This window comes from Pteropus medius, unplaced genomic scaffold (assembly GCF_902729225.1).
Source record: "Pteropus medius unplaced genomic scaffold, Ma_sr-lr_union100, whole genome shotgun sequence".
NCBI classification, from domain to species: Eukaryota; Metazoa; Chordata; class Mammalia; order Chiroptera; family Pteropodidae; genus Pteropus; species Pteropus medius.
Genome location: NW_024342467.1, coordinates 1,533,496 through 1,558,332, shown reverse-complemented (window position 1 = coordinate 1,558,332; position 24,837 = coordinate 1,533,496). Strand labels below are relative to the sequence as shown.

The 24,837-nt window shown below is 32.4% G+C and overlaps 1 pseudogene; it reads left to right on the top strand.

The window, feature by feature from the left end:
- The first annotated feature begins 395 nt into the window (after nucleotides 1-395).
- LOC120602511 (uncharacterized) lies at nucleotides 396-514 on the top strand (annotated as a pseudogene).
- Nucleotides 515-24,837: the final 24,323 nt, after the last annotated feature.

Below are 24,837 nucleotides of genomic sequence, written 5' to 3'. Positions count from 1 at the left end.
AGGTGACAAAGGAAAGGTTCAGTGAGCTTAAAGATAGATCAATAAAAATTATCCAATCTAAAGAGCAGAAGAAAAAAATGTTGAAAAATGAACAGAGCTTCAGGACCTGCTTCATAATAAAAGGTCTAATGTTTGTTTCATCAAAATCCCGGAAGGAAAGAAGAAAGAGTAAGAAGCTAAAAAAATATTGAAATTGCTGAAAACTTCCGAGGCTTGGCAAAAGACACATACTTAAGATTTAAGAAGCTGAGCAAATTCTTAACAGTATAAACTCAAAGAAATCTATGTCCAAACACAGTATACTCAAACTACTTATAAAGACAAAAAACCTTGATACAGGCCTAATTCACTGACTAAAGTTTAACAAAATATGAAATTAACAAATGGAAGTTCAGGTCTCCAGCCATGCTGCCCTGAAAGTGCCCTATCTCGTCTGATCTTGGAAACTAAGCAGGGTCGGGCCTGGTTAGTATTTGGATGGGAGACCACCTGGGAATACCAGGTGCTGTAGGAGTTAAATAAATAAATAAATAAATAAATAAATAAATAAATAAATAAAAAAGGAAGTTCAAAAATTTCTAACCTGGATATTATAAAGAATACTTAAAATAATTCTTGGATGAGAAATCAAATAGAAACTATAAACTACTTTCAGTAGAATTACAATGGTAGTTTTAAATATTAAAATCTACAGGAAGAAGCCAAAGTTGCCATTGAAATTATTGCCAATATTTGAACAAAAGCTGCTACCCAGAGTTAGCCAAATGCAAAGTTAAGGCCAAGTCTTCCCAAGACTTTTGACTCCAACTGCTAGGAGTTAAGATCTAATTGTAAAGTTAGAAGGAAGAGTCCGCGTAAGTTTATCCTTACTTCTAACACCAACTACAAGTTCAGGGGTTTCCTCAAACCACTCTCAGATTCAATAATTCACTAGAAAGACACAGAGAACTTACTGCAAGTTAAGGCCAATTCTACTCTTCAGGGGTAGAAGTACGGATTGTTTTTACCAAGAAAAAACTGCCACTGAAGATTTTTAAGCCAAGAAGTAACATGCTGGATCTGTATTTTATACTGGTAACTCTACTGTATATGGAGTTTGGATTAGAGAAAGAAGGAGGCAGGAAGACATGTTGATTGAGTACTGATAAAACAGGAATATTTACTTGCTTATTTCTAATATGTAATGATATCTGAATGTGGTTTATCTGAGTTAATTTCTCTGATTTTAAAATTAATTTTAGTTAATTATCTTACATTTGCCTATTAGCATAATTTGATCTAATTACATGTTTAATGTAAATAGCTCTAATCACATAATTTGTATGTGTTAATGACATAATTAGATGATGCACAATTATAATTTTAATGATGTCATAAAATCTTTATAAGGCATGGCTAAACATAAGCCTACCACACAACAGGGTTGTGCCCCTTGAGATCAGAGACTATGGGAAGTGGAAGGGACCATACATTGTCTTCTTCAACCCACTCATTTAACAATAATATTTTACCAGAGTATGAAATGGACATTTGTGTAGCATGTTTCTAAATTCATTTTTCATTTCTATACACTAAGCGAGATTAGTTTTTTAAAAAATAAAAGGGAATAGGACCTTCAAAGAATGCACTGATCCTATGAAAGGAGAGGAATTTCTTAAGATAAAGATTAGATTGATACATGAAATGGTTCTCAGTTCATTTAATTAATTAATTAATTAATCTGACATTTACCAGAAAGCCACTTAATCTAGGATTTTACTCCAGGTCCACTTGACCACAGAAACATTAAGTCTAAAACTATATATTTCACTGCCTCTCATGAATAAGAACTGATCTACAATAATAAAAGGGAAAGTATACATGAATCATATAACACAATGCAGGATGTTCCATAATAGGACAAAGAATAAACTAGTATTATAGAGGAATGAATAATGAAATGTGCTTTCAGAAATTTGTAAAGGTTTTATAGAAGGATGATAAGGGAGTTACATCTTAAAAAGGAAGCAGGAATTTAACAGATAGAGTAGAGGAGAAAGGCAGTTCTGTCAGAAGTAGAAATTTTTTCAAAGATAAATTATTATTCCAAAGCCTGGTGTGTCTGAGTGCCAAACCAGGACTCGTGTGGAGAGAGTGATGATGTTGGACATTTAGTTTGGGGCTAGACTATAAAATAAATCATTTGCCATACTAAGAGTTTGAGTTCTGCTTTATGTACAATGAAAAATTGATAAAGACTTTTAAATCTAGAAAGTTATGTGATCAAAATTGTGTTTTAAAATGATAACTCTGGAGACAGTGTGAGGGTTGCTTGGAAGCACAACATGAGTTTATAAAACAATGAGACATAAAGTATTTAATAATTAGTTTAAACAAACTAGTGGGGGTGAACTGAAGATACAGAAATGGACATGCATTTTTCAGTGATATTATAAATGTAAAATAAATACAGATAGAGATCAAATATAATATAGATACAGGAAGAGATAAAATTAAGACTTATTAGCACAATGAATGGAAAATAATAATGAGAAGGGGCAGAGAAGAATCATCATTAAACTGGATAGATAGTAATGTCAGTAACCAAGGTAAGAAATAGGGCAACAAGAACAGACTTGGGAATTGAGTAATTTCGGTACATCTGTTGAAAATGTGGTCCAGTTAAGAGTATATATTCAGTCAGACAATATTTTTCACAGTTCAATCATTTGACTATCATCTTCACAATTTTCATCAAATCTTATTATCTGTACTATAAGTTGCTTAATGCTTATTTTTAAATTAATTCACATTTTTGTCTACATATATTTAGTTTAAAAATAAAATTTAGTACCTGTGTCATTAATGAAAACAAGCGTCATCAATTGTCCTCTAGGAAGTCAACATTAAAATCAGGGAATACATCAAAACATATTCAAAATTTTCAACTAAATGTATACATAATTTATCATCATTCTAATAATTTATCAAAAAAGATTTTGTTTCTGAAAATCTTTTTCCTAAAGAATAAATCTCTTTAAAAAGTGTTATTTTGCTTAGTCTGTGTTTAAAATGAAGATGAGGTTCTATATTCATATAACGATTTCAATGTTTAGTTCTGAAATTCACTGACATTGTGAAAATATATTCATGTTTTTGTGGTGAGAAAGACTGACATGATTATCCAGACTATAATTTAACTTTTTACTAAGGATCAGAGCTCTTTGAGCAGTAAGGAAGGAGGTGGGATGCAACCTGATGACTGCCTTCATCCTCTTTCCAAGAAAACAGATTTCAAGAAACTTATTGTGAAATAATAAGAAATATATTTTGTTCTCTTCCTCTAGTTCCTGACACAGGGCTTCTTAAACACTAGTAAATAGGAGTGCTATGAGAATTTTTTGTTCTAATATTTAGTCTTTGACCCCAGTTCCAGGCATGAATCTCCTTGGAATTTCCTGGGAGTTAGGAGAGTCTTTTTTCTAATGTGGTGACTCTGGGTGGACTCCTGAATGGGAGTTGGTCACTGGAAAGGAAAAGCCATGACTAGAAGCTTGGAATTTTCAGCCCATCTCCCATTCTCTAGAGGGGAGAGGGGCTGGAAATGGAGTTAATAATTAATCATGTCTACATGATGAAGCCTCCATAACATTCCAATAGTTTGGGGTTTGGAGAACCTCCAGATTGGTGAACACATGCACGGATGGGAAAGATGGCATACACAAACTCTTCAGGGATAAAAGGTCTTCCACGTGGGACCCTCCCAGACCTCTCCCTATGTATCTCTTCATCTGACTGTATATCTGCAACACATTCTTTAGTAAACTGGTAAACATAAGTAAGTATTTCCCTGAGCTCTATGAACTGTTTCAGCAAATAATCAAATCCAATGGGGAGGAAGTCATGGGAACCTCCGATTTGTGGCCAAACTGGCAGAAGTGGATAACCTGGAGACCTACTACTTGGAACTGGCATCTGAATGGGGGGGATAGTCATTTAAGACTGAGCCCTTGATCTGTGGGATCTGATGCTATTTCCAAGTAGAGAGTGTCAGAATTGAATTATATTGTAGGACACCCAACAGAATTGCTTGGTGTGGGAAAAATCCACATCTGGTTTCAGAAATGCTCTGAGTGTGGTAGTAGTGTGAAAGTAAAGGAGAAACACGGGATTCATGTGGATTTTTTCTAACACATTTTTAAAAACCACTCCACTTTCTTTTCCTCCACTTCCCAGAGCCTTCAGTGTCTACCAGAGTCAGAGACTAGCCCTGGGGATAAGGCAAGAACTTGAAGCATGAGCTGCCTTTGTGCTGCCTATGTCTACTGCAGCCCCAATTCAGGGAAGAGCATGGTGGTCAGAGCTAAGTATTAACAAAGAGCACTCATTGTTGTCCTACAGCCCTGCCTTGCAAGGCCATAACAGAATCAAAGCCATCAATGAACTATAAGCACATGTTTGTAGAGACCTCGCAGCTCAGCCTAAACCTAAAATCATCTCCTGAGTCACAAGTGATGTGGACACCACCTCTTCAGAAATACTGCAGCGACTAGAAATGCAACAAAAACTAAAAGAAGGCTGGAATTTAGCTGTGAAGGACTGGGATCCAGTAGTAATTGTGATCGTGAAAATGGATTGATAAAGATTTTGGATACATTAATATCTAACCTATCTTATCTCTCTGTGACTAAGGGCCATTTGTGTATTATCATGTTCGATCTGTCCAATTTTCCATTATATAGTTGATTTTATTTTATTATCCTGCACAAATCTTAGTTTGCTATCTAAGAATTTCAGATACATATATGTATGTGTGTATCCATGAGTAGTGGTTGCTGTTGTTCAATTGGAAATTGATATCTGCAAATTAAAACTGGAAAAATTTGTTCTTGAAATGAATCTGAGGAGTAACAAGTATAAATATATTTTTGGAATGGCAACATTTCAAATTAGTGTTATCCTTGTTTATATTTATGTACACTCATATTATGTAAATATCTACCAGAGACTTTAAATTAGTTTAGACATGAGGAATTTACATTGATCTCACAAGAGTATGATAGATACGAACTGATACTTTAAAAATGCATAATATTTGCATTAGTGTGCCTGAAGAAGTTCCTCTGGAGCTATTACCTTTCATTGTTTCAAATCTTAATTTTTGTAAAATACCTAATCACACTTTAATCAAAATTCTCGGTTTCCTAGGAACTGTTCCATTTTCCCTAGGAAATCACATAAATTGCATTATAAATGCATATTTTATGTTCAAATTATTTCTGAAATGAATACTTGAGAAATTAGGGGTCAATATAAACTGAGGTAAGAATTTCAATCATAAGATTTACCACAGTTTAACAACTTACTTTTTCTTTGATCAATATGTAAAATAATGATGATAACAATTATTATTATTTACTAGTATTTTATTTCCACAAATTTATCATGATTTGTATTAATTTATAATGTTACTTTTATTTTTATATCTTATTTTTGTGAAGATTTTCTAGAATAAGACAAAGCATTAAAAATATAACAACAAGCAAATAAAATAATTTAAGAGAAAAGTAAATTCTCAAGCTTGATATTCTCATCAGATAATTGTTCATCTTGATTTAAATCTCATTCTACCTGATTTCAGCCGTGGCACTTAGTCTAAGTGGTATTTAGCCAGTATTTTTAAGATCTGCTGTTCTACTCTAGAGTATAGCATAAATTAGCAATTTGGGTGTTATTTTTTTAAAAAGGTAGTTTTAAGAACTAAATTTCCATTTGTTTTACATTTATTCTAATACCAGTTTTGTACATATTTTGGTTAAAATTATACCAAGATATTTTAACTTTTTGTGAACTCTCATAAATGAGATTGATTTAATATCCTGATACTTTAGTAAATTCTTGTATTTTTGCAGTAGGTTTGTAAAAAGTTGAAGGTCTTGGATTTTCTGGATATGCCTTCTTATCAAATGCAAATAGATATATTTAAAACTTTTCCTTTCCAATATTTTTTACTTTCTCCCCCAAAACCAATTGCTTTCTCTTTGCTTTAATTGCTTTTGCTAATCCAGACATTATATTTAAAAAAAAAGTCATAATAATAACTTCAGATTTTAATGAGGAATGTAGTATTTCCCCATTAAGTAAGATATGAGTAGCTTTTTGTCTCTATGTGTCTGTGTGCTTTGTAAATGTGCTTTTATATATTGGTATATATTCAGATTAAGGATGTGTCCATTGATACCCATTTTATTGAGTGTTTTAAAAAACATTTGTTGAGAATTTTCTGGAATCTAAAGAAGTAATCTTATGATTTTTCTCTTAAATCTGCTAATATAACTATGAATTGATTTTCCTGATAAAAATTAATTCTTGCTCTGCATTCTGAAATAAACCTAACTTGGTATCATTATAATATCATTTGATTTTCAAATAACTTGCTTAATACTTTACATTACTATTCACAGTAGTATTTTTCTTCCTTTTGTTCCACTGTTATCAGGTTGCTCCATAAATTTCTCTTATGTTGCACTTCATTTAAATAGTTAAGTAGCAGAGATACTATTTAAGTTTTTGGATATTTCGAAGAATTCCCAGAAACCACAAGAGACTGGTCATTTGGGGGTGTGTGTGTGTGGGGGTGGTCTTTAAAAATTTTCTCTATTTCCTTTAGGAATATTTTCTTCTTAGACATTAGATCTCCATTGGGATATTATGTATTCCAAAGATGTATGCAATTCATCTTAATTTTCAACTTTATTTAGATAGATTTGTACAATGTCATTATTATAAGGTTTTTTATTTCAATGTTTGTTTTCCAGTTTTTATTTTTTATTTTATATATCTATGCTTTCAATTTTTCAAATGAAATTACCTAGTGGTTTATTTGTTATTATTCTTAAGAATCAGATTATTTATTTATTAGGTCTATATTTCTCTTTTCTGTTATTATTTTCTGCTTTTAATCTTTATTCTTCTTTTTACTTTTTTTACCTTTTTAAGGTAGTTGCTTATTTATTATTTTAATAATATAATTTTTATTAATGTATGTATTTAAGGTCACGCATTATTTCCTCTATTTTCCTAACCATACCCTAATCTTGCTTTTAGTCTTAGCTCTGATTTTAAATATTGAATAGCAATGAAAAGAACCAACAATAAAAACAAAGTAGAAAGAATCAGAGAAAAAGTGATAAATATAGAAGACAGGCAAAGAAGATTCAAAATAGTTATAAATGTCTAAAAAGAAAAAAATAAACCAATGTGAATCACAACCCAAATTTACAATTATAATTCGAGAAAAATTTCATGATATTATCGTGGACCTGATTCCTGAAAAATTCCATTGGGGGTCTTGCCTGGGAAAATCGACCCAGAATAATACTAGATGTTAAAATAAAGGACAAAAAAGTAATTATAAAGGAAAAAAATAAATTTATTATCTGTTATCTTGACAGCAACATATATTTAAGACAACACTGGAACAATCTTTAAAACAAACTTAAAGAGTGTGACTATTCTATAAAATAAATGAAAATCAAACTTTTCAAGAGAGGAAACACAGAAGAAAGTAATGAAATTCAAACATAATACAACATGAATAAAATAAAACTTACCTTCAATCGCATATGTGAAATAACACCTTATATCAAAAAGTCAATGGTTCAGAATAAAAAACTAAAATAGGATAGAGAAGCTATTATAGTCGTTTATATAATTTTGACTTTGAAATATGTACATTTCTATACATTAAAAAATAACATCACGTAACATTAAAAATACAGAAGTAAAGCCTTGAAATTAAGAAAAAATGGAAACATATGTATCTATGCACAAAACAAGCACAGAATTATTTCAAGAGGTGTTTGGATACAGTACTTTGCTTCATCATAGCTGGACATAGTTTAGGCCTACAAATAACTGCATTTTCAGGACTTTTACTATTTGTAGTAATTGTGGGATTTTTATTTGAAATTATTTTACGTAAATTCTATAAAAAATCAAATAAATTGATATATTAATGTTACTAGAGCCATCATCTTTCAGTTTAAAAGAAATGCAATTATAAACTCAGGAAGACATGAAAAAATACTGTCCTTATTTTGGAACATGGAATTGGAAATATCAGTATTAATTCATATTAATTTATTTAATCTACTCAATAAAAGGGCTTAATAGCAACGTCATTTCAGCAGCAATGAGAACACCTAGTGCCCAAATATTCATTGTCCAATAGGACCACTCTTTATGGTTAATTCTTTTTCTGGCTCTGGATATAGTTTGTGTATGGAGAGCATAATTTATCCATCACCCTCAGATAATAAAAAGTTCTTCTGTCTCTTTAATCAAATCTCAGTCTGTTCAATAATAATATCCAGCTCCGTGTAATTATCAACACTCTAATTTTAATTTTAATTTTAATCCCCTGCCCAGTTTGAGCCAGCTGTAGGCAACAGGACTGCATGGGATTCACATCGATGTTCATAGCAGCATTATTCACAGTGGCCAGGACCTGGAAGCAACCAAAGTGTCCTATGATAGATGACTGAATAAAGAAGCTGTGGTACATATATACAGTGGAATATTACTCGCCATAAGAAGAGAAGAAATACTGCCATTTGCGACAACATGGGTGGACCTTCATGCTAAGTGAAAGAAGCCAGACAGAAAAAGTTGAAAACCACATGATATCACTTATACGTGGCATATAAACCTAAAAGCAACAAACAAACAGGACAAACAAACAAATAAATTGGACATGGACAATAAACATGGTTACCAGAAGGTAGAGGAGAGAGGAGAAGAAGGTAGACGGGGTAAAGGGGGTCAAATATGTGGTGGCAGAAAGAAATCTCACTATGGAAGGTGAACACACAGTGTAAATATATACTGTTAAAGTGTACAGCTGAAACTTATAAAAAAGATCATCAATTAATTTTTAAAAAAAGAAAAAAAAAGACCGCATGGGAAAGGGAAAAGTGATCAGATTATTCTCTGTCTTGAAATCTACTCATACCTTTCTTCCTAGCTTGCTAACTGTAGTTCTGACATACCCAGCATGAAACATGCGGGGAGGAATAAGAGTCAACGGACCAGGGAATTCTCCTTTAACTTTCTGGTTGTAAACTGGATTTGGCAACTTCTTATAGGGTATGTGACTAAAGACACTCTTTCATTTTTGATGCTGAGGGGACTCTGTAGTTTCCTCATGAGCTATCCCCTTCCTGGTAGACCAGCCTCCAGCTGCCTCTGGACAATCAGTAATGAGGAAATCTCCACAGCATTTGTCTACTGAGTTATCCTTTCTCTCACAGATAGCCTTCTTTGGAAACATAAAACAACAGCATAGTTTCTCTTCCATATGTGATTCTTAACTGACTCTCTAATCTGCTCGCTTACGTTGCTTTAGCCAGAACCTTGCATTTTAAACATTCAAAATAATTATCGCAGTTTTACAAAAGAATTACATAACCCTTTTCTTGGTCTCTCCAATCTCATTTAAGGGTTAAAACTAGGTAGTCATCTAAAGACTACATCAGTTTTCAGTCACCTCCCTTGGAAGTCCACCCTAGAGGGCCTGGCATACCTTTGGGGAACATGGGAATAGATGATGCCTATTGTCTTTGAGCCTCAGACAAAACTAAAACTGAAGACATTTCAACTTAAATAATCTATACATTTTAATGTGTTTTGCCATGGAATATATCACTGCACTTAAGCTAAATGGTATTTGCTATTTAAAGTTCTGGTTTTGCACTAACATCTTGGGAAATGATCTCTTGTATATCTATCTGTCTTATCATTTACTGACCAAATCAAGTTGGAGAAAGGAAGATTCTTCAACAACTCTTTTCCAGTTATTAGTTTTACGCAATAACACAATAAGTTCATCATTGTCCTTGTTAGTATAGTGCCAAATGAAAATGACTTATTTAACTTAGCATTTGTTTTTATTTTCAGAAAGAGAAAAAAGAACATCTAAATATTATTTCTTGATTTTGAGGTAACCTCTGTTCTCACACACTTTATAAGGATCAAGACATTCAGTTTGGAACAGGGCCTTAGATTTCAAAGCAGTATTTAATCTCTTCTCTACAAACCTTCAAATAGTTGTAAGATGCTTTTGGTCCCAGAGTAAGAAAATGCTATTTGTTTTTCACAATACCCTAGCCTTTCTTGAAGCTGCTTCTTGATTAAGTTGCCAGAAAGAGTGCACACGATCATTCAGTATGGCTATCAAAGATGTGATTCTGTAACTCCTCAGTGTACTCATGTACAATATTTACAGTGCCAGTGGTCACAGGAACATATCAGTGACAAACTGTTATTTACAATCAAATCGTATCTCTAACCCTGTCTGTCCCACTTGAGTCTGACAGAAGAAAATAGTATAGTTGATTAAATTTATGTTTATCAGAAGGTCAGGTCAAATGAAGCTTGGAAAAGCTTTCTTCTTCTAGATATCTAACTTAGCTACAATGATACAAATATTATCAATATCGAGAGAATAAAACAGTAACCTAATTTCTACTCAATTACATATCCAGGCAAGTATTCAAAATGGATATATATGTGTTATATATTATATATTCATAAATAAGATTTTCTTTTCACCATGCCATCAATATTGCTGATATCAATATCTAATGTACTCAGTTGACCTATTCACCTTTGCCAGTGATTAGTTTCAGGGTGGGGCAAATGTCCAAATTTTGCCAATGAGAATAAAGGGAAATCATCTGGGTGACTACTGAGGAAGATTTTTCTTTCTGCTAAACCGTCAAGTAGAAGAAACAATCACTCTCACTCTCTTCTTCCTTCCTTTGGTTGTTGGTATGAGAGAACATGATTTTCAAAGTTGAGACAGACATGCTGTGGCCATGACAGGAGATAGTTTTAATGCATTGAGGACTGCAAAGCAGAGAGATAAAGAAAGACCTGGGTTCATATTAAAATCACCAACCGCAACTCAGGAACTGCCTAACTTTGGGCTTCTTGGAATGTGGGAAAATGAATGTATTGCTTAAGATATTTTTATTTGAGTATTTTTTAAACTCAAATTTGATTGTACCTTAACTGATATACCACATTTACTTACTTGTTTGTTTGTTTGTTTGTTTGTTTGTTTGTTTTGAAGGTGCAATCATTATATTAGTGGGCATTTCTATAAGGAAGAGAATAAAATAAAGCATAGTGGTGGGATCAGTTTGGTGAAGGTGGATGGCATAGGTGCACACAGTTACTCTACATTATTTTGCATCAATAAAGAGATATTAATGTAGGATTAGTTAGCCATTTCTAAATGCAAAGAGAAAAGGAGCAAATCAATATTCTCTTATATCTTGCCATCTTGTTTTCTGAATTGTGTTTATAGACTTCTTCCAAGCCTCTGGTAGTTAGTCTTTAAATGTGTAGGCTTTTGATATATATATCAGTTTTAATTTATTTATTTATATATATATCAGTTCTAATTCACAGAAGGAAATGTTTTTAAAAATTCTAATTCCAACTCACAAAGGGGATTTCTGAAATGTACAATATTCACTTGCCAATCTCTCTTTTCTTGGATCTTAAAAGCAGACATAATTCTCATTTACAATATTTTTCTCCTGTTAAGTGGAAAGAATGAAGATGTATTACGGGTATTTCAATTCTGTTAGCTTCACCAGTAGTTGCTGTGTGGCTGCAGATAAGCGATTACTCTTTAATAAACTGAGATGAGAATCTTAATCATTAATAAAATTTGTCAGGTGTGGCAGAATTCCAGATGCTTGCATAATTTTTCTCATCCCCCTGCTTAAGTAAAATCACCTGGGAAATACAGTTAATTGTTCGTAGCATGAAAATTCCTAAATGCAGAGTTGTAAAAAAATATAACTAATTTAATTTGTATTCAATAATTGCAGAACAAATAAGACTTGGGGAAGACGAAGAGATTAGATCAAGGATTGGTTAAAATATGAAATAGTATAGATATTTGAAAATGACAGGAAAATAAAAGCAATCAATGATGGGAAATAATGATCTGTTTCTGAAAGTTGAACACTGTGGCTTGGATAGGACCATGGGCAGAAACAACATTCCTTTGTGATCCAAAGGGGCAGATATATTGAATCAAATTAAGCGTATGTTGGCACAGTAATTTGGAATAGTTCTCCTCTAACAGATGCTAAAAGTATGGCAGTGGATCACACAAAGTATAGAAGTTTAGAATTGGTTTCTCATTCATATTAATTTAAAAAATCAAACAACTCACTGAGGAAGCACTTTATTATTAAATAATTTGGTTCATTTTATTCCTCTATTGGTAATCCCTCAGTGTCAAGAAGAAATTGTGTTTAAATAACATTAAATTCTATTTATTAGACTGTTACTTTGAAATTGTCTCTTTTTATTTGTTTCACCCAAATACTATTAAATGTGTTTTAAAGGCGATGGTAAGGAAATAAGTTTTCTATTTTTTTTAACTTTTATTTTTCATTCTTCTTACTCTAATACCTGGTATAGCGCTTTTTATGTAGTTGAAATTAAAAGATTTAAATTAGCTAATTGAATTTTTTATTGAAACTCAAGCATATATAGCAAAGTACAGCTCCATGCAATAGTTTTTTATTTAACTAACTTGTTACAGAGTAAGTTTGAAATATAAATAAATATAAATTAATATATTTGAAAAGTATGAACATTTGTTAAACACACAAATTCATCTTCCACTATTTCAGTCTAAACCCCTAATAACAAGTTGTAGCTGTTAAAATTGACAGAGAAGTTGCTAAGTGTAAAAGTTGTTGACAGCTTTAAACAGCTATTTTCTAAAATGTCTTTTCTATATACTTTGGACAGCCAAGTTAAACATTTTTTTACTGTTAATCTTAAGAAACTATAACATTACAAGCTTTACAAGAAGAAGTGAGTGAATACACACACACACACACACACACACACACACACACACATATATGTATATCTGGTGCAATTTATTCCTCTATTGGTAATCCTTCAGTGCCAAGAAGAAATTGTGTTTAAATAACATTGAATTCTATTTATTAGACTGTTAGTTTGAAATTGTCTCTTTTTATTTGTATACATATATATGTATACAAATATTTTTTATATGTATACATATGTGTATGTATGTGTGTGTGTGTGTGTGTATATATATATATATATATATAGTTCACTATTATATTTCTATTTTTAAAAGGATCAATTACTTGCACAAAGTGAGGTTTATACCACATTAAGTTTTCAGGACATTCACAAAGAGGGCTTTAGGAGATCTGTTCGTAGTGTTTTCCTTAGCAGCAGATGATAATATTGACCTGTTTTATAGAATTATTCTGTGTAATAATAGCTAAAAATTATTTCCAAATCCTTAAGACCTGTGAAATCTTATATCAATAACCTGGTTAAGCTGCAGCTTCATTTTTCTTTTCTAATGTTAATTTATCTCTAAACTATGTTTTATTGGGAAGATTTGAAAAGTATTCTTTATATTAGAGTATATTTGAGAGAATCATATTTTGATGTAATCAAGTGTATTAATAAAAACATAAAAATATAAAAGTATTTTAAAAAGCACAAAATGTGTGAGTATGTGTGCACACATGTGTGTATTTTAATAAAGCTATTTATCAGTGTCAAACATGTAGGGCTAAGGTGAAAAATACCTTATAGTTTATCAGTCCTTGAGTTTTCCTTGCTAACATAGTTATAAACATGGATGGCTGATTTAAATGGAAGAAAAGCAATATTAATTTTAAGAAGCATTTTCGTACATGCATTTTTAGTAAACCATTTATTTTTAGTGATCATAAGCTTTATGCACTATCAGTATAACATATCATGCCTGGTTTCATCAGCCATTATAAAATGTCATCTTCCAAGATGTGACAAACTCAGCAGGTTAAAATGGAGCAGTTCACTAAAGCCCTTGACTCTGGCTTTAAATAAAACTTTTCCTATTGAATAGGTAACAAAATACATTAACAAATGGAAAAAGTCAGCTAAATCCTTACTTTGCAATATTGCATATTCAGTAGTGCATACTCAAGATATTTATAAAAGCATAAAGCCATATTGCATTCCCTGTTGATATTATCAGATAAATAGAAAATATAATATAAAAATATAAATAGGTTCTCAAAAGTATAGTTTATCAGAGCACAATATTAAAATGTATAATATAAACACTGTTATCTTTTAAATTATAAAAAGAGTCATGAAAGTATAATTTCTAATAAGATTTCAGACTTCCATAACAACTATATAAGTATCAGTATGGAAAAGTTGTTACGAAATAACAAAAAGAGTCTAATTTCTAGACTTATATATCAGAACTACAACTGCTTCCTTGGAAAGCTCATATCCTAAGATGGTAGTTGCCAATGATCATTTTAAAATTGTCTTATGTCTCAAGTAGGTCAAATGACAGTGTACTTTCTTCACATAATATTTAATTAGTTTAAGATACATCATGAACATTTTTGAGGCTGAGCATCTTTTATCAGATCTGTATAGAAGAGAGGTACACAGACTTTTTGTATTTTTTAATTGGTGGTGATGTGTTGTTCAAATCTATCTTATCATTTTGAATTTGCCTCAAGAGCTGCCATCATATGTGAGTATTCTCCCGTGTATATTGTTTCCCTATCCAGATATATTTATTAGCCTTATGAGCAAATATAGAGTAGACTGAAGCAAGTTCTAAAGAAATCTGCAGATAAGCTTTTAAAAGCTTCATATTTAATTTACTTACCATATAAAAAGAATATAGTACAGTTCAAAATTAGTGTTTTTATGGCTTTTATTTGCAACAACGTAAAAGCCATCCAATTATAAAAGCAATTGCCTTTGCATTGTGGGAAAAAAATTAATTCTGATTTCAAAGAATCCTTACCCTCCTGCTGGTATGCAAATAGTTACTTAGCAGGAATCTTTGTCCAATAAGAATTATTATATAATATTAATGATCTGATGTAAGATTGTTACATAGAATAGGGTCTATAATTTTAGCTTCAGAAAAAAATTTTGAAATAATTTTTTAAAGTCCCCTCATTTAAAAGAGAAGAAGGCTGGAGTCCAGAAACATTAAATAATGTGCCACATCTAGTTAAAATCAGACTTGGGACTAGAATTCCGACTTAGTTTAGAGACCAATATTCTTTCCATCAACATACAAATTTTCACCAGACAAATTATCATTACCTTATTCCTTTCGTGGTGGAAATCCTCTACTTTGTGTTAGCATTCACGTGAAGAAAATTAATGTGGTCTTATACTATGAGATGGCTTTTTAAATTACTTTTCCAGAAACAATTAAGTTAGTTTGAGAACTATCTTAACAGAGAAAATAAAAGACTGAACTCTATAGATTTATCTTTATCTATCTAAGTTAAAAAATTATTAGATTAACTTCTCTGTCTTTATCATTATGTAACTTGTGCTTACTAAATTTTCACTTTGCACAAGTTTCCTTTCAAATAGTTTAATACCTAATCTGAGGTTTAAAAACAGAGATAGAGTCACTAATGGTAGAGTATACACAGCAGTTATGATACAGTAACAGTTAAGGTTTTAAATCTGAAATTGGAATAAAACTGAGGGCTGCCAAAGATCAGGTGATAAGCTTAAAAGAGGAAGAAATGTGATTATCCTACCACCCAAAGCTTCATAGTGGATAAGTTAGTCCAACCTGTAAGAACAGCTTTGCTCACTGATGCTGAGAGAAGCAAGCTGAGAATTACCAACAGTCTCTTGAGTGGACATGGCTCAGTAATGCCTAATCCAAGACGAAATGATTAGACTGACTGTCCAGGCCATGACTGAGATTCAGAGGATTGTAGCTAAAGATAAATGTGAGAAGAGGTATTTAGGAGGAAGGAGCAGAAGTGGATTAGGCTCAGGTGTACAGGTGCAACAATAGTTCAGAGCAAGACGAATTACTTTTCGGGTTGTGCATATTAGAAAAAAATGAATCCAAGGTAACTTTTAGGAAATACAGAATATTGTCCAAGTTTCTTAGAGCAAGAATGTTTACTCATCTGGATTTTGCCTGAATAAGCTACCAAAATGAATTTCAACCCAATGTCATTGGGAGAGAAGTGGGGTTCTCTAACAGCATGGACTGCAGTTTGGGGTCTGGTTTAGCTTGTTCTATTTTGACAATCTCTACTCAGAAATATCCACCTGTTGACATCTGTAGATGGAAATATATTATCTTTACTACAAGATAATTCTAATAAAATTTTAGTAATAAAATTCTCATTTAAGAATGCCTCTTGTTCATTTCTATTCAATTCAAGAAACAGATATTGATAAGCAATATGGCTAGATCAGATGCAGTGAGGACTACAATCTGAAAACTGAAGTTAAAATACATGCAAACTGTCAACTGAAAAAAAAAGACCTGTACATGAAATTTTCTAAGATTCAAGGTGAATAAACCTTAATACTATTCCTCTCAACTTAATGGCATGTTTCTTCCCAGCATCAACTTCCTATTTTATGTAAGCCCTTTTGAATGGTACCTCTGCTTTGCTGCTAAATATAACTATTTAATATCCTAAATAATCATATCTGCCCTATTATTAAGCATTACTTCTTTTTGTATTCTCACTCTGTATTCCCATCATCTTTACAGATGATGTTTAAATCTGTAAAGATGAACATCTTCCTCTCTCCCATTCTCCTTCATCCTTCTGTCCTCCATCTTTAAATTAAATTCTGCTCGTAAAGGATATGGGATATCTCTTCCTTAATGGATCTGGGCTAGGATGATCATAACTTTTCCCACTGGAAAAGCTGAAATATCATGATGTGTCTCAGTCCAGATGATGACTGGGGTAGAGATGTTATTACATAAGAGGAAGAGAGGATTATATGAGGAACCCAGTTGAGCCAGTTTGGTGCCTCTCTTGCCCTATGGTGACTGAATGTGCAGGTAGAGTAAAACTGGCCTGAGAAGAGCATGACAAACTGGGGTTCAGGTTCCTCAAGGATAAGGCTCTGTCACATCATTAAGGAAAGCTATTGAGTCCAGCAAAGATGGTATTTGAGAGTGAGGAGACTACAGAATGAATAGTTGAGGAGAGAGATGGTATCGATTGCAGCCTGATAACAACTACAGTGGCAATGGTTATAGTTTTTCCCACTAGCTTTTTTTCCCCCCTAAGTTTCTTCTGAGAGAAAGAAGCTCACTAGAATCCTGGAGGATCTGCTTTGGGAAGATTTTGGTAGACATGGAGGTGCACTGCCCTGATTCCCTTTCAAGAGGGTTTTCTGCCCAGCTTTGGATTGTGTAGTCAGAGCTAGCTTCCATTTCTCAGCTCTTTGAAAGTCTGCCTGAGGTGAAGAGAGCTTCCTTCCTGAGAACCTTTCCTGGGAACTCTGAATCCAGTGACTGAGTGAAGCAGATATATAAAGATACAGCCATTTTGGCCCGATGAAGAATTTTTGTCCTAAAGTATGTAGGTTTTCCAAGGCTATGCTGGGTCCCTATCTTTTCTCAATCCCAATGCCTGCACTTCACAGGTACTGATATATGGTAAACATCTTGTACCACAGTCCGCATCTCAGCATCCTCTTCTGGAGAATACAATTTATTATACTCACTTTGTGCTAGCCATTCGAATCTTATCCCAAGAATGTTTTGACTCCTAACAGTCCCCTAAGGAGAAGGTAGCAGCTGAAACAAAAGTAATTAAGTCTCTACTTCACTTAACAGCTATTAGGAGTAAATAAGCTATAGAAAAGCAAGCCACCATTTCAGATGTAAAAGTTGTGAAGGAAACAGAACATGAGGAGAAGAAGAGAGTTAGTTGTTCTAAGAGACTTGAGGGTACAGCTGGATTGGGCTTTACCAATGGACTGAGCCCCTGTCATCGGTTGGGACTGTTGCAGGTGGCACACTAACTCCATATAATCCCCTTCTATTTAATTACTCCCTTTGACTTACCTTATATATAGAATCCATTCTTGCCAATAGGATGATTGCTTTCCCAAGGGACAGTTCTCTAGAGAAATTTTCCTAATGCATGGCCAAATTTAACTGCAGACACATTTATTAGCAAGAATGTTTAGCATAAGTCCAACTGACTTATTTTACAGGCTGTATATAATCAATCTAAAAAATTCTCCAAGACCCTTGTAACAAATTTTTTAAAAATCAAAGAAAAACATAAAAATGTACTTTAATGCAATCTACTATGCTGTCTAACTTTCTCTTAATGGTAAAAAGGAGTATAAAGTTGTGTTCTCAGGTCCATTTTTATCATGTTAACAGCTTTACCTAAATACTTGCACACGAATATATGGATATTGTGTACCAAATAATAATGACCAAAAGTAAAATTTTAGAGACAGTGTAATGGTACTTGAACTCTTTGAGAAAGAGAAGATTATATGAGGTACATCTAATACTGATATGTTTTTCAAAATAAAGAAACATATAGCTAGATGCCTCCTTTGTAGCTATTACCTTCTTTTTCCTCAATTACAAAAACAAAAACAAAAGCAAAACAAAACATAAGATGCTTCACACAAATACTGCATAAACTATTTTGTAGGTACAGGTGGCCAGTGAGATAGATATCAGAAGAAGGTGCAGAGAGAAACTCCCATGAATTCCCCTCCACACTGGGAAACACAATTAGCTTAAAGCCCTCTTTAACTGTTTATATTTTTCCTCTTGCTTCTTTGCTTGAGTCCGGGTGTAATGCCCAGAACTCTAGACATTTTAGAACATGAGGCTAATTTGAAGGTAGAAAACAAATGCTAAGGAGAGTAAAGCAGAACGATAAAAAATGACGTTGGGTTCTGATGACACGATGAAGGTGTCAGACCTACCATAGAGTGCCTTCCTCAGAATTCATTTTACAAAAAAGAAAATTAAGCTCGCATCTTTTTGAGCCACTGTTATTCCTGGCTTCTGTAGGGAGCCTCTGAATGACTTTCCAAGTGATAGTGTACTTAAGCCTGGCAACCAAGCAATTATTTTATGCAATTATTAAATGAGTTGAACTCTATGTACATGTTGGATGTTTGATTCACATCTTAGTTGTCAGTTCTATATAAATATTATCATTAGTAATCATTAACTTATTTTTTCTCAACAAAAGCTACATTCATGGTTTGTCTTAACTGATCCATGACAATTCCAGACTGAGTAAAATAGATAATTCTTTCTTACTTTGAAAAACACCTTCATAAATGTAAAAATCTGAAAATGTAAAATAGTTTATGAATGGTTTGAATAATTTTCTGTTGGTTGTAACTAGATTCAGAGATATTAAAAATCATAATAGCTTAAATCATCTTCAATAGTCACTCATTCTTTATAATTAACCTCACACAAGAGAAATTTTTTATTAATCTTAATTGTCTAATTAGTCACTTATCTGCAGTTGGAGACTTGTAACTATGTGCTGATTTAATTAGAATGGCTTTAAAATTCTTTATTTTTTATCCTCTTTTCCTTTTTTATACAATTATTTGATAAAGATAAATTTTTGTTTAGATATAATGATAGAGTCTATACCAATTGATTAGATTTCTTTCTTAAATACACAGTAAATGACTCACTATAATATGGGTTCTGAATTAAAAATTAACAACCCAATAATTAAATTAACTTCTGGAAATAAGATTTAAAGGCACAGGATTTGCTCAATTTTACTCCGTATTGATACATAAGTCAACTATAACTGAGAACACTAGAAAATATAATGTTTAAAAATAAGTCTCTTAGTCTCTCATTTTATTGAAGAATATTTCTTAAACATCTGTGTTCTTAAAATATATTCATCATATTAAAACAAAGATCTCCATTATTATTTCTTTAATAATTATTATTTAATTAATCTGCTATAATTAAGTTAAATATTAAAATTCTAGTCAAGATTTGACTCAGCATATTTTTTCTAATAGCCTTAAAAAATACAAAATTTAAGTTTCAGATAATAAAATTGTAGAAGTAGAGTATGTACTATGGTTCAAAAGAATGTTATAAAGTTTAAAAAACAAAAAAAAGATTAAGAGCAAAACTTTGGTAGAGAAGATATCATCCTTTTTGATATAAAAACAACAAAAATTAACTTCTGCTGTTTCCATTACATTCTAGCTCTTATCTGAACTTAAGGCTAGTGCTATCTATTTGATTTTAAAGAAGTATTCTTTCAAAATTGTCTTTATTTTAGACTTATATAATCTATTTAGTAATATACTTCTCAAACAGTTTCTGTTATTTCTAAATTAATGATATTGGAGTTACATAGAAATAATTTTAAGAGAATACCTTTATAAGAAGTGTGTTGTTTTCCTACTACACTGTACTTTACACACTATACCTTTTAAATATGTTCAGAGTGAACTGAAGTTATGATATAAGGAAGTATTTTCTATTACCTGTGTCTGTCAGCATACATTGCCTCTTCAAACATTTTTTTGTTTGCCTTTTCAAATACTAGAGCAGATTTAATGAAACTTGTAACCTTAAGTCTGATATATGTAACTTCATTGTAACTATAATCTATCTCGTGAAAACAGAAAAACAAATCTAATATGGATAAACCTTTTTTTTATATTCTTAAATTGGGGAGAAAAAAAGAGAGAGAGAGATATATAGCGATATAGATGATATAGATATAGATATAGATAGATATGGATATAGATATAGATATATAGATATATATATACATACACATATGTATATACATATACACATACCTAGGGGTAAGATTTCCCATCGTGAAAAAATAAATAATTGAGTAAATGAATGCATAAAAAGTAAAATTTCCATTTGCAATTTAAAAAAGTCATGAATTGGCCCTGAAATATAGTGAAACAACAATAATTGGTCAAATTTGATTCATTATTACTCTATCCACTTCCCAAACTACCCAGATTACTTAAAGTCAAAAATCCAGATTTTTATTATTTTATTTGTACGTATTTCTAAAATATCACACCTAAAAATTAAGAAATAATCCATATAATCAAACATCCAGTTAGTATTTGAATCTCCCTGATTATCTCATGTTTTATATTATTTGTTCAATTCAGGATCCAAATAAACTTTATATATTACACTCACAATTCTATTTTAACTTACAAGTTCCTTTTCCAATTCTTTTATTTTTTATTGAAATTTATTTTTTGGAGAAACCATGTCATTTGATACAAAAACAACAAAATTACCGAATTTCAGAATTAAAATTTTGCTAACCGCATCCTCATGCTATAGTTTTCATGTTCTTCTGGCATGAATACTGTACTTGCAGTTATATTGAGGAAGAATACTTCATAGTTGGTGTGTGCTTTCATCAGAAAGCACACTTTTTGGGGGAATGTCATTGGTAATAATTGTTACAATTCACTAATTCAGTATGCACTGCAAACTAGTGATAGTTTAATTCAGTCATTTCTTTCTCTTTTTTTGTTGGACTACTTCTATATAGAGAAAACTGAACAGCTATTTGTTTATCCTGCAGTAGAAAATGTAGAATGAATGTTAATTATTATATACCAGTTTTCAAAATAATGAGTTGCTTCCCTGGCATTCTCTATTACTGACCAAAGTCATGTGTGTGTGGTGGGGGGGAAGGGGGCGGGCTTCATTTGTTTTCTTTAGTGTTATAATGATATAAAATTGATTAAAATATGTATGTTTTATTGCAATTTATCACCAGTATAATTCTTATTGATGCTCATGCTCAACTGATCTTATCTTTCGCCATCAGGAATCGTTTCAAATTGGCTTCTGCATTCTTTTGACTTGATATTTGGTGTTGGTAGTCTTTGAGAGCTTTGCTGCTTTTTCATATGGCAAGATATTTCAGACTCATCTCTTGTATTTTTAGCTCCAGACATGTAACTCTACTGATTTCTTTGGACTAAGCAAGCACTTGTATTCTTGTGAAAAAAAATCATACAATTGATAAAAGTTATAGAATAAATTTTCTAATATTACATGATACAGGCTAAGTATCATAGTAGTTCGACTTTCCATAGAAATATGAACTTATTTTCTTTTAATTTGCCAAAGATTTACCTTCCCTGCTCTTTTGTATTATTTGTATATTCATGTGCATTTGCTTTTAGATATTTATCCTTTCTTCCTCCCTTCCTCCCTCTCTCCCTTCCTTCCTTCATTTCCCTCCTCCCTCCCTCCCTCTCTCCCTTCCTTCCTCCCTTCCTTCCTTTCTTCCTTCCTTTCTTCCTGCTCATACCATTCTTTTCTTAAATTATTATTTCATCTAGGCTTTATCAATGTCACAAAATAAGGCTCCAAACTCACTCACCTGCCCTATTTTCTAACACCATTTATTAAATCATTCTATTCTCCCAGTGCTTTGAAATTATATCTTAATAATGTACTAACTTTTTTATAATCATGTTAGTTTTGGAATTTTATATTTAATTCTACTAAGTATTATTTCTTTTCTGACTATATTGACTATATTTCCTATGCAATAGTTTACATCTCCATAAATATTTTGAAACTACCAATTTGTATTTTTTAATTCCTTCCCTTTTTTCACCCATCTTTCCAACACCCATTCCATCTATCATCAAAATGTTCTCTGTATCTATGAATTTGTTTCTGATTTTGTTTGTTTATTTTGTTTCTTAGATTCCATATATGTGAAATCACATGGTATTTGTCTTTCTCTCTCTAACTTATTTCACTTAGTATAATACCCTCTATGTCAATCTATGTCATTGCAATGGCAAGGTTTTATTCTTTTATAGCTGAGTAATATGCCATTGTATGTACCACTTCTTTATCCATTCATCTATTGATGGACACTTAGATTGCTTCCATATTGGCTATTGTAAATAGTGCTGCAATGAACATATGAATACATATGTCTTATCAAATTAGTGTTTTGGGTTTCTTTGGATACCCAGAAGTAAAATTACTGTGTCCTTCTTTGTCTATTATTCTAGCTTTTGTTTTGAAGTCTATTTTGTCTGGTATAAGTATTGCTACTTATTTATTTTCCACTTTCATAAATATCCTTTTTCATCCTTTTATTTTCAGTCTGTGTGTCTTTTGATCTAAAGTGAGTCTCTTATAGAAAGCATATCTAATGGTCTTGTTTTCTTATCCATTCAGCCTCCCTATGTCTTTTGATTAGATCATTTAATCAATTCACATTTAAAGTAATTATTGATAAATATTTATTATTATTGCCACCTTATTATTCATATTTTTATTTTTTTCCTTCTCCTCAAAGAAGTCTCTTTAACATTTCTTACAATACTAGTTTGGTTTTTTCTTCTCTGGGAAGCCCTTTATTTCTCCTTTGATTCTAAATGATAGCTTTGCTAGGTAACAGTAATCTTGGTTGTGGATCCTTGTTTTTCATCACTTTGAATATTTCTTGCCAATCCCTTCTGGCCTGCAAAGTTTCTGTTGAGAACTCAGGTGATAGTCTTAAGGGAGCACCTTCGTAGATAACTAACTGCTTTTCTTTTGTCATTTTCAAGATTCTCTCTTTATCTTTAACATTTGCATTTTAATTATGTGTCTTGGTGTGACCCTCTTTAGATTCATCTTGTTTAGGATTCTCTGTGGTTCCTGGGCTTATATGTCTATTTCCTTTGCCAGGTTAGGGAAGTTTTCCATCATTATTTCTTCAAATAAGTTTTCAATCCCTTGCTCCCTCTCTCATCTCCTTCTGGTACCCCTATGATGTGAATATTGGTACATTTGACCTTGTCCCAGAGGCCCCTTAAACTATGCTCATTTTTTTGGATTCTCTTTTCTTCTTGCTGTTCTGATTATTTTCTGCTACTTTATTTTCCAAATCAATAATTGGATCTCCTATTTTATCTCATCTATTATTGATTTCCTCTAATGTATTCTTCATTTCAGTTATTATATATCTAATATATATATTACATATATATATATATATATATATATATATATAATTTCTGACTGGATCTTTTTTATGTTTTCTATCTTTTTGTTGAAGTTCTCACTGAGAGCATTAAATATCTTTATAACCACTGTTTTGAACTCTGCATCTGGTAGTTTGTTACCATTTTGTTTGGTTCTTTTTCTGGAACTTTGTTTTGTTCCTTCATTTGGGACATTTGTTCCTTCTTTGTCTCCTTATTTTTGCTGCCTTTCGTATTTGTTTCTGTGTATCAGGTAGAGCTGCTATGTCTCCTGATCTTGGTAGAGTGGCCTTATGAAGTAGGTATTCTGTAGAGTCCAGTGGGTGTAGTCTTCCTGGTCACTTGAACTGGAGGCTCCAAGTGTTTCTTTTGCATTTGTTGTGTGTGTGCCCTCTTATTGTAGTTGAGCTTGATTGCTGTTGGCATGTCAATGGAAGAGACTGTCACTCAGGCTGATTGGTTGTGAGAACTGGCTATGACTAGAGTGGAGGGTCTGTTGTGCAGGAACTGACCCTATGGCAGGATTCACTTTAGCAGGGCTCTGATATCTGCCAAATGTGTCTTGGGTGTGGAGGTGATTGGGTGCTTTGGTATGGTCTAAAACTGCCCACTGGATGTGTTTGTTCTGGGGCCTCTTAGGAGGGGTTCTGTCATAGGCCAAGGTCAGCTACTGCCTGTGCACTGCCTGGGGCCACTTGGTATGAGCTACAAAATGATCTGCAGATAGATGCCACTTGTGCTGGCTTTGAAGGTGCCTGAGAGAGGCAAGCTGTGGACTGAGGTTGGCTGCCACTCCTGCTGAGCTTGTGGCTGCTTAACAAAAGGTATGGGGATATGCCAAGGCCAGACATTCCTTGTTTTGGGTTTGTGAACTTTTGAAAAGAGTCCACAGCTTGAGCCAAGATGGGCCATTTGTATGGAAAAGCCACTGGAAGAGGCTAAGATGGGCTCAAA